Source organism: Oncorhynchus masou, unplaced genomic scaffold (assembly GCF_036934945.1).
Source record: "Oncorhynchus masou masou isolate Uvic2021 unplaced genomic scaffold, UVic_Omas_1.1 unplaced_scaffold_3195, whole genome shotgun sequence".
Lineage (NCBI taxonomy): Eukaryota > Metazoa > Chordata > Actinopteri > Salmoniformes > Salmonidae > Oncorhynchus > Oncorhynchus masou.
In genome coordinates, this window is record NW_027009611.1 from 7,501 (window position 1) to 17,279 (window position 9,779).

Below are 9,779 nucleotides of genomic sequence, written 5' to 3' on the forward strand. Positions count from 1 at the left end.
CCACCCTCCCTCCCTCTCCTCCCCCGTCCACCTCCTCCCTCTCTCTCCCCCCGCTCCACCTCCCTCCCTCTCTCTCCCCCCGTCCCCTCCCTCTCTCTCTCTCCCCCTCTCCTCTCTCTCCCCCGTCCACCTCCCTCCCTCTCTCTCCCCCCGTCCACCTCCCTCCCCCTCTCTCCTCCCCCCGTCCACCTCCCTCCCTCTCTCTCCCCCCCGTCCACCTCCCTCCCTCTCTCTCCCCCCGTCCACCTCCCTCCCCTCCCCCTCCACCTCCCCCCTCTCTCCCCACCTCCCTCCCTCTCTCTCCCCTGTCCACCTCCCTCCTCCTCTCTCCCCCGTCCACCTCCCTCCCCTCTCTCTCCCCCGTCCACCTCCCTCCTCTCTCTCTCCCCCGTCCACCTCCTCCCTCTCTCTCCCCCCGTCCACCTCCCTCCCTCTCTCTCCCCCGTCCACCTCCCTCCCTCTCTCTCCCCCCGTCCACCTCCCTCCCTCCTCTCTCCCCCCGTCCACCTCCCTCCCTCTCTCTCCCCTGCCCACTCCCCTCCCTCTCCTCTCCCTCCCTGTCCCCCCTCCCTCCCTCTCTCTCCCCCCGTCCACCTCCCTCCCTCTCTCTCTCCCCCCGTCCACCTCCCTCCTCTCTCTCCCCCCTCCCACCTCCCTCTCTCTCTCCCCCGTCCACCTCCCTCCCCCTCTCTCCCCCCGTCCCTCCCTCCCCCTCTCTCCCCCGTCCACCTCCCTCCCTCTCTCTCCCCCCGTCCACACCCTCCCTCTCTCTCCCCCGTCCACCTCCCTCCCTCTCTCCCCCCGTCCACCCTCCTCACCTCTCTCTCCCCCGTCCACCTCCCTCCTCTCTCCCCCCCGTCCACCTCCTCCCTCTCTCTCCCCTGTCCACCTCCCTCCTCTCTCTCCTCCCCCACCCTCCCTCCCTCCCCCGTCCACCTCCCTCCCTCTCTCCCTCCCCCGCTCCACCTCCCCCTCCCTCTCTCTCCCCGTCCACCTCCCTCCCTCTCTCCTCCCCCCGTCCACCTCCTCCCTCTCCCTCTCTCTCCCCCCGTCCACCTCCCTCCCTCCTCTCCCCCCGTCCACCTCCCTCCCTCTCTCTCCCCCGTCCACCTCCCTCCTCCCTGTCCACCTCCCTATCCCCCTGTCCACCTCCCTCCCTCTCTCTCTCCCCCGTCCACCTCCCTCTCTCTCTCTCTCCCCCCCCACCTCCCTCCCTCCCCCTCTCTCTCCCCCCGTCCACCTCCCTCCCTCTCTCTCCCCCGTCCACCTCCCTCCCTCTCTATCCCCCGTCCACCTCTCCCTCCCCTCTCTCTCCCCCCGTCCACCTCCCCTCCCTCTCTCTCGTCCACCTCCCTCCCTCCCCCCGTCTACCTCCTCCCTCTCTCTCCCCCCACCTCCCACCTCCCTCCCTCTCTCCCCGTCCACCTCCCTCCCTCTCTCCCCCCGTCCACCTCCCCCTCTCTCTCTCCCCCGTCCACCCTCCCTCCCTCTCTCTCCCCCTGTCCACCTCCTCCCTCTCTCTCCCCTGTCCACCTCCCTCCTCTCTCTCCCTGTCCACCTCCCTCCCTCTCTCTCCCCCTGTCCACCTCCCTCCTCTCTCTCCCCCGTCCCACCTCCCTCCCTCTCTCTCTCCCCCGTCCACCTCCCTCCCTCTCTCTCCCCCGTCCACCTCCCTCCCCCTCTCTCCCCGTCCACCCCTCCCTCCCTCTCTCCCCCCGTCCCACCTCCTCTCCCTCTCTCCCCCGTCCACCTCCCTCCCTCTCTCTCCCCCGTCCACCTCCCTCCCCTCTCTCCCCCCGTCCACCTCCCTCCCCCTCTCTCTCCCCCGTCCACCTCCCTCCCTCTCTCTCTCCCCCGTCCACCTCCCTCCCCCTCTCCCCCCGTCCACCCCCTCCTCCCCCGTCCACCTCTCCCCTCCCTCTCCCCCGTCCACCTCCTCCCTCTCTCTCCCCCGTCCACCTCCCTCCCTCTCTCCCCCCGTCCACCTCCTCCCTCTCTCTCCCCCGTCCACCTCCCTCCCTCTCTCTCCCCCGTCCACCTCCCTCCCTCTCCCCCCGTCCACCTCCCCCCTCTCTCTCCCCCGTCCACCCTCCTCTCTCTCCCCGTCCACCCCTCCCTCCCTCTCTCTCCCCCGTCCACCTCCCTCCCTCTCTCTCCCCGTCCACCTCCCTCCCTCTCTCTCCCCCCGTCCACCTCCCTCCCTCTCTCTCCCCCCCGTCCACCTCCCTCCTCCCCCGTCCACCTCCCTCCCTCTCTCCCGTCCACCTCCTCCCTCTCTCCCCCGTCCACCTCCTCCCTCTCTCTCCCCCCGTCCACCTCCTCCCCTCTCCCCTGTCCACCTCCCTCCCTCTCTCTCCCCCGTCCACCTCCCCCCTCTCTCTCCCCCGTCCACCTCCCCCCTCTCTCTCCCCGTCCACCTCCCTCCCTCTCTCTCCCCCGTCCACCTCCTCCCCTCTCTCCCCGTCCACCTCCCTCCCCTCTCTCCCCCGTCCACCTCCCTCCCTCTCTCCCCCTGTCCACCTCCCTCTCTCTCCCCCGTCCACCTCCTCCTCCTCTCTCTCTCCCCCGTCCACCTCCCTCCCTCTCTCTCCCCCGTCCACCTCCCTCCCTCTCTCCCCGTCCACCTCCCTCCCTCTCCTCCCCCGTCCACCTCCCTCCCTCTCTCTCCCCCGTCCACCTCCCTCCCTCTCTCCCCCGTCCACCTCCCTCCCCTCTCTCCCCCGTCCACCTCCCTCCTCTCTCTCCCCCCGTCCACCTCCCTCCCTCTCTCCCCCGTCCACCTCCTCCCTCTCTCTCCCCCGTCCACCTCCCTCCCTCTCTCCCCCGTCCACCTCCCTCCCTCTCTCTCCCCCCCGTCCACCTCCCTCCCTCTCTCTCTCCCCCGTCCACCTCCCTCCCTTCTCTCCCCCGCCCACCTCCCTCCCTCCCCTCTCTCCCCCGTCACCTCCCTCCCTCTCTCTCTCTCCCCCGTCCACCTCCCTCCTCTCTCTCCCCCCGTCCACCTCCCTCCTCCCTCTCCCCCCGTCTACCTCCCTCCCTCCCTCTCTCTCTCTCCCCGTCCACCTCCCTCCCTCTCTCCCCCGCTCCACCTCCCTCCCCTCTCTCCCCCGTCCACCTCCCTCCCCTCTCTCCCCCCCCTACCAACTCTCCTCTCTCTCTCTCCCCGTCCACCTCCCTCCCTCTCTCTCTCCCCCGCCCACCTCCCTCCCTCTCTCCCCCCCGTCCACCTCCCTCCCTCTCTCTCCCCCGTCCACCCTCCCTCCCTCTCTCCCCCGTCCACCTCCCTCCCTCTCTCTCCCCCTGTCCACCTCCCTCCCTCTCTCTCCCCCTGTCCACCTCCCTCTCTCTCCCCTGTCCACCTCCTCCTCTCTCTCCTCCCGTCCACCTCCCTCCCTCTCTCTCTCCCCCCATCCACCTCCCTCTCTCTCCTCCTGTCTACCAACCTCCCTCTCTCTCTCCCGTCCACCTCCCTCCCTCTCTCTCACCCCATCCACCTCCCTCTCCCTCCCCCTGTCTACCAACCTCCCTCTCTTTCTCCCCCGTCCACCTCCCTCCCTCTCTCTCCCCCATCCACCTCCCTCTCTCCCTCCCCTGTCTACCAACCTCCCTCTCTCTCCTCCTCCCCGTCCACCTCCCTCCCTCTCTCTCCCCCGTCCACCTCCTCTCTCCCTCTCTTTCTCCCCCGTCCACCTCCCCTCCCTCTCTCTCCCCCGTCCACCTCCCTCCCTCTCTCACCCCCGTCCACCTCCCTCCTCTCTCACTCCCCCGTCCACCTCCTCCCTCTCTCTCTCCCCCCCGTCCACCTCCCTCCCTCTCTCTCCACGTCCACCTCCTCCCCTCTCTCTCTCCCCCGTCCACCTCCCTCCTCTCTCTCCCCCGTCCACCTCCCTCTCTCTCTCACTCCCCGCCTACCTCCTCCCTCTCTCTCTCTCTCCTGTCCACCTCCCTCTCCCCCCTCTACCTCCCTCCCTCCCTCTCTCTCTCCCTGTCCACCTCCCTCCCTCTCTCTCTCACTCCCCGTCCACCTCCCTCTCTCTCTCACTCCCCGTCCACCTCCCTCTCTCTCTCACTCCCTGTCCACCAACCTCCCTCTCTCTCTCACTTCCTGTCCACCTCCCTCTCTCTCTCACTCCCAAGTCCACCTACCTCCCTCTCTCTCACTCCCCGTCCACCTCCCTCCCTCTCTCCCCCGTCCACCTCCTCTCTCTCACTCCCCGTCCACCTCCCTCTCTCTCTCACTTCCTGTCCACCAACCTCCCTCTCTCTCCCCCGTCCACCTCCCTCTCTCTCACTCTCCCTGTCCACCTCCCTCCCTCTCTCTCCCCGTCCACCTCCCTCCTCTCTCTCCCCGTCCACCTCCCTCTCTCCCACTCTCCCTGTCCACCTCCCTCCCTCTCTCCCCCTGTCCACCTCCCTCTCTCTCACTCTCCCTGTCCACCTCCCCCCCCCCCCCTCTCTCTCCCCCGTCCACCAACCTCCCTCTCTCTCACTCTCCCTGTCCACCTCCCTCCCTCTCTTTTTTCACCAATCTCCCTCTCTCTCCCTGTCAACCTCCCTCCCTCTCTCTTTCCCTGTCCACCAACCTCCCCCTCTCACTCCCTGTCCACCAACCTTCCTCCCTCTCTCACTTCCTGTACACCAACCTTCCTCTCTCTCTCTCTCTCTCTCTCTCTCTCTCTCTCTCTAGAATACTATTACAACATAGAACACTATAACACTATAACAATATAGAACACTATAACACTATAACAATGTAGAACACTATAACACTATAACAATATAGAACACTATAACAATATAGAACAATATAGAACACTATAACAATATAGAACACTACAACAATATAGAACACTATAACACTATAACAATATAGAACACTATAACAATATAGAACACTATAACACTATAACAATATAGAACACTATAACAACATAGAACACTAAAACAATATAGAACACTACAACAATATAGAACACTATAATACTATAACAATATAGAACACTATAACAATATAGAACACTATAACAATATAGAACAATATAGAAAACTATAACAATACAGAACACTATAACAATATAGAACACTATAACAATATAGAACACTATAACACTATAGAACACTATAACAATTTAGAACACTATAACAATATAGAACACTATAACAATATATAACACTACAACAATATAGAACACTATAACACTATAACAATATAGAACACTATAACAATATATAACAATATAGAACACTATAACAATATAGAACACTATAACACTATAACAATATAGAACACTATAACACTATAACAATATAGAACACTATAACAATATATAACAATATAGAACACTATAACAATATAGAACACTATAACACTATATAACAATATAGAACACTATAACACTATAACAATATAGAACACTATAACAATATATAACAATATAGAACACTATAACAATATAGAACACTATAACACTATAACAATATAGAACACTATAACAATATAGAACACTATAACACTATAACAATATAGAACACTATAACACTATAACAATATAGAACACTATAACACTATAACAAATATAGAACACTATAACAGTATAGAACACTATAACAATATAGAACACTAGAACAATATAGAACACTATAACACTATAACACTATAACAATATAGAACACTATAACAATATAGAACACTATAACACTATAACAATATAGAACACTAGAACAATATAGAACACTATAACAATATAGAACACTATAACAATATAGAACACTATAACACTATAACAATATAGAACACTAGAACAATATAGAACACTATAACAATATAGAACACTAAAACAATATAGAACACTATAACAATATAGAACAATATAGAACACTATAACAATATAGAACACTATGACACTATAACACTATAACAATATAGAACACTATAACAATATATAACAATATAGAACACTATAACAATATAGAACACTATAACACTATAACAATATAGAACACTATAACACTATAACAATATAGAACACTATAACACTATAACAAATATAGAACACTATAACAGTATAGAACACTATAACAATATAGAACACTAAAACAATATAGAACACTATAACACTATAACAATATAGAACACTATAACAATATAGAACACTATAACACTATAACAATATAGAACACTAGAACAATATAGAACACTATAACAATATAGAACACTATAACAATATAGAACACTATAACACTATAACAATATAGAACACTAGAACAATATAGAACACTAAAACAATATAGAACACTATAACACTATAACAAATATAGAACACTATAACAATATAGAACACTATAACAATATAGAACACTAAAACAATATAGAACACTATAACAATATAGAACAATATAGAACACTATAACAATATAGAACACTATGACACTATAACACTATAACAATATAGAACACTATAACAATATAGAACACTATAACACTATAACAATATAGAACACTAGAACAATATAGAACACTATAACACTATAACAATATTGAACACTATAACAATATAGAACACTACAACACTATAACAATATAGAACACTATAACAATATCGAACACTATAACAATATAACAATATAGAACACTATAACACTATAACAATATAGAACACTATAACACTATAACAATATAGAACACTATAACAATATATAACAATATAGAACACTATAACAATATAGAACACTATAACAATATAGAACACTAAAACAATATAGAACACTATAACAATATAGAACAATATAGAACACTATAACAATATAGAACACTATGACACTATAACAATATAGAACACTACAACACTATAACAATATAGAACACTATAACAATATCGAACACTATAACACTATAACAATATAGAACACTATAACGCTATAACAATATAGAACACTATAACACTATAACAATATAGAACACTACAACACTATAACAATATAGAACACTATAACAATATAGAACACTATAACACTATAACAATATAGAACACTATAACACTATAACAATATAGAACACTATAACAATATAGAACACTATAACACTATAACAATATAGAACACTATAACACTATAACAATATAGAACACTATAACACTATAACAATATAGAACACTATAACAATATAGAACACTATAACACTATAACAATATAGAACACTATAACAATATAGAACACTATAACAATATAGAACACTATAACACTACAACAATATAGAACACTATAACACTATAACAATATAGAACACTATAACAATATAGAACACTATAACACTATAACAATATAGAACACTATAGCAATATATAACAATATAGAACACTATAACAATATAGAACACTATAACACTATAATAATATAGAACACTATAACACTATAACAATATAGAACACTATAACAATATAGAACAATATAGAACACTATAACAATATAGAACACTACAACACTATAACAATAGTATAACAAAAACTGTCCAACAACCTCCCAACCTCCCCCTCTCACTCCCTGTCCACCAACTATAGAACCTAGAACAATCTAGAACACTCTCCCTAACAATATAGAACACCAACCTATAACAATATCCCCTCCCTCTCACTATCTCTCTCTCTCAATATAGAACTCTCTAACTCTAGAACACTCTCTATAGATCACTATAACAATATAGAACACTATAACAATATAGAACACTATAACACTATAACAATATAGAACACTATAACAATATAGAACACTATAACAATATAGAACACTATAACACTATAACAATATAGAACACTATAACACTATAACAATATAGAACACTATAACACTATAACAATATAGAACAATATAATACTATAACATATATAGAACACTATAACAATATAGAACACTATAACAATATAGAACACTAAAACAATATAGAACACTATAACAATATAGAACAATATAGAACACTATAACAATATAGAACACTATAACACTATAACAATATATAACACTATAACAATATAGACCACTATAACACTATAACAATATAGAACACTAGAACAATATAGAACACTATAACACTATAACAATATTGAACAATATAACAATATTGAACACTACAACACTATAACAATATAGAACACTATAACAATATCGAACACTATAACACTATAACAATATAGAACACTATAGCAATATAGAACACTATAACACTATAACACTATGACAATATAGAACACTATAACAATATAGAACACTATAACACTATAACAATATAGAACACTAGAACAATATAGAACACTATAACACTATAGAACACTATAACAATATAGAATACTACAACACTATAACAATATAGAACACTATAACAATATAGAACACTATAACACTATAACACTATAACAATATAGAACACTATAACAATATAGAACACTATAACAATATAGAACACTATAAAACTGTAACAATATAGAACACTATAACAATATTGAACACTATAACAATATAGAACACTTTAACACTATAACAATATAGAACACTATAAAACTGTAACAATATAGAACACTGTAACAATATAGAACACTATAACAATATAGAACACTATAGCACTGTAGCAATATAGAACACTATAACAATATAGAACACTATAACAATATAGAACACTACAACAATATAGAACACTAGAACACTATAACAATATAGAACACTATAACACTATAACAATATAGAACACTACAACACTATAACAATAGTATAATAGCACACACACACACACACACACACACACACACACACACACACACACACACACACACACACACACACACACACACACACACACACACACACACACACACACACACACACAAACACACACACAACACACACACACACACACACACACACACACACACATGTTTATCATTATTTTGTTTTTTAAATTTATATTTATTTTTTTCCCTTATTTTCCCCCCAATTCGTAGTTACAGTCTTGTCCCATCACTGTAACTCCCATACAGAGTCGAGAGCCATGCGTTTTCCGAAAACACGACCCTGCCTAGCCGCACTGCTCACTTAACCCAGAAGCCAGCCGCACCAATGTGTCAGAGGAAACATCGTACAACAGGCAAATGAAGTCAGCTTGCAAGCACCCAGCCCACCACAAGGAGTCGCTAGAGTGTGATGGGACAAGAAATTTCCGGGACAAATCCTCCACTAACCTGGGCCAATTGTGCACCGCCTCATGGGTCACGGCCGGATGTCACACAGCCGGGGATCGAACCAGGGTCGGTAGTGACACCTCAAACACTGAGATGTAGAGCCTTAGACCAGTACATCACTGGGGCCAAGCTTCCTGCCATCCGGGACCTCTATACCAGGCGGTGTCAGAGGGTAGTGCGTACGGCCCAGTACATCACTGGGGCCAAGCTTCCTGCCATCCGGGACCTCTATACCAGGCGGTGTCAGAGGGTAGTGCGTACGGCCCAGTACATCACTGGGGCCAAGCTTCCTGCCATCCAGGACCTCTATACCAGGCGGTGTCAGGGGAAGGCCCTAAAAATGGTCAAAGACTCCAGCCACCCTAGTCTTAGACTGTTCTCTCTGCTACCTCATGGAAAGCGGTACCGGAGTGCCAACTCTAGGTCCAAGAGTCTTCTAAACAGCTTCTGATCCCCAAACCATAAGAATTCTGAACATATAGTCAAATGGCTACCTGGACTATTTGTATTGCCGCCCCTCCCCTCTCCACACCACTGGCACTTTCTGTTGTCATC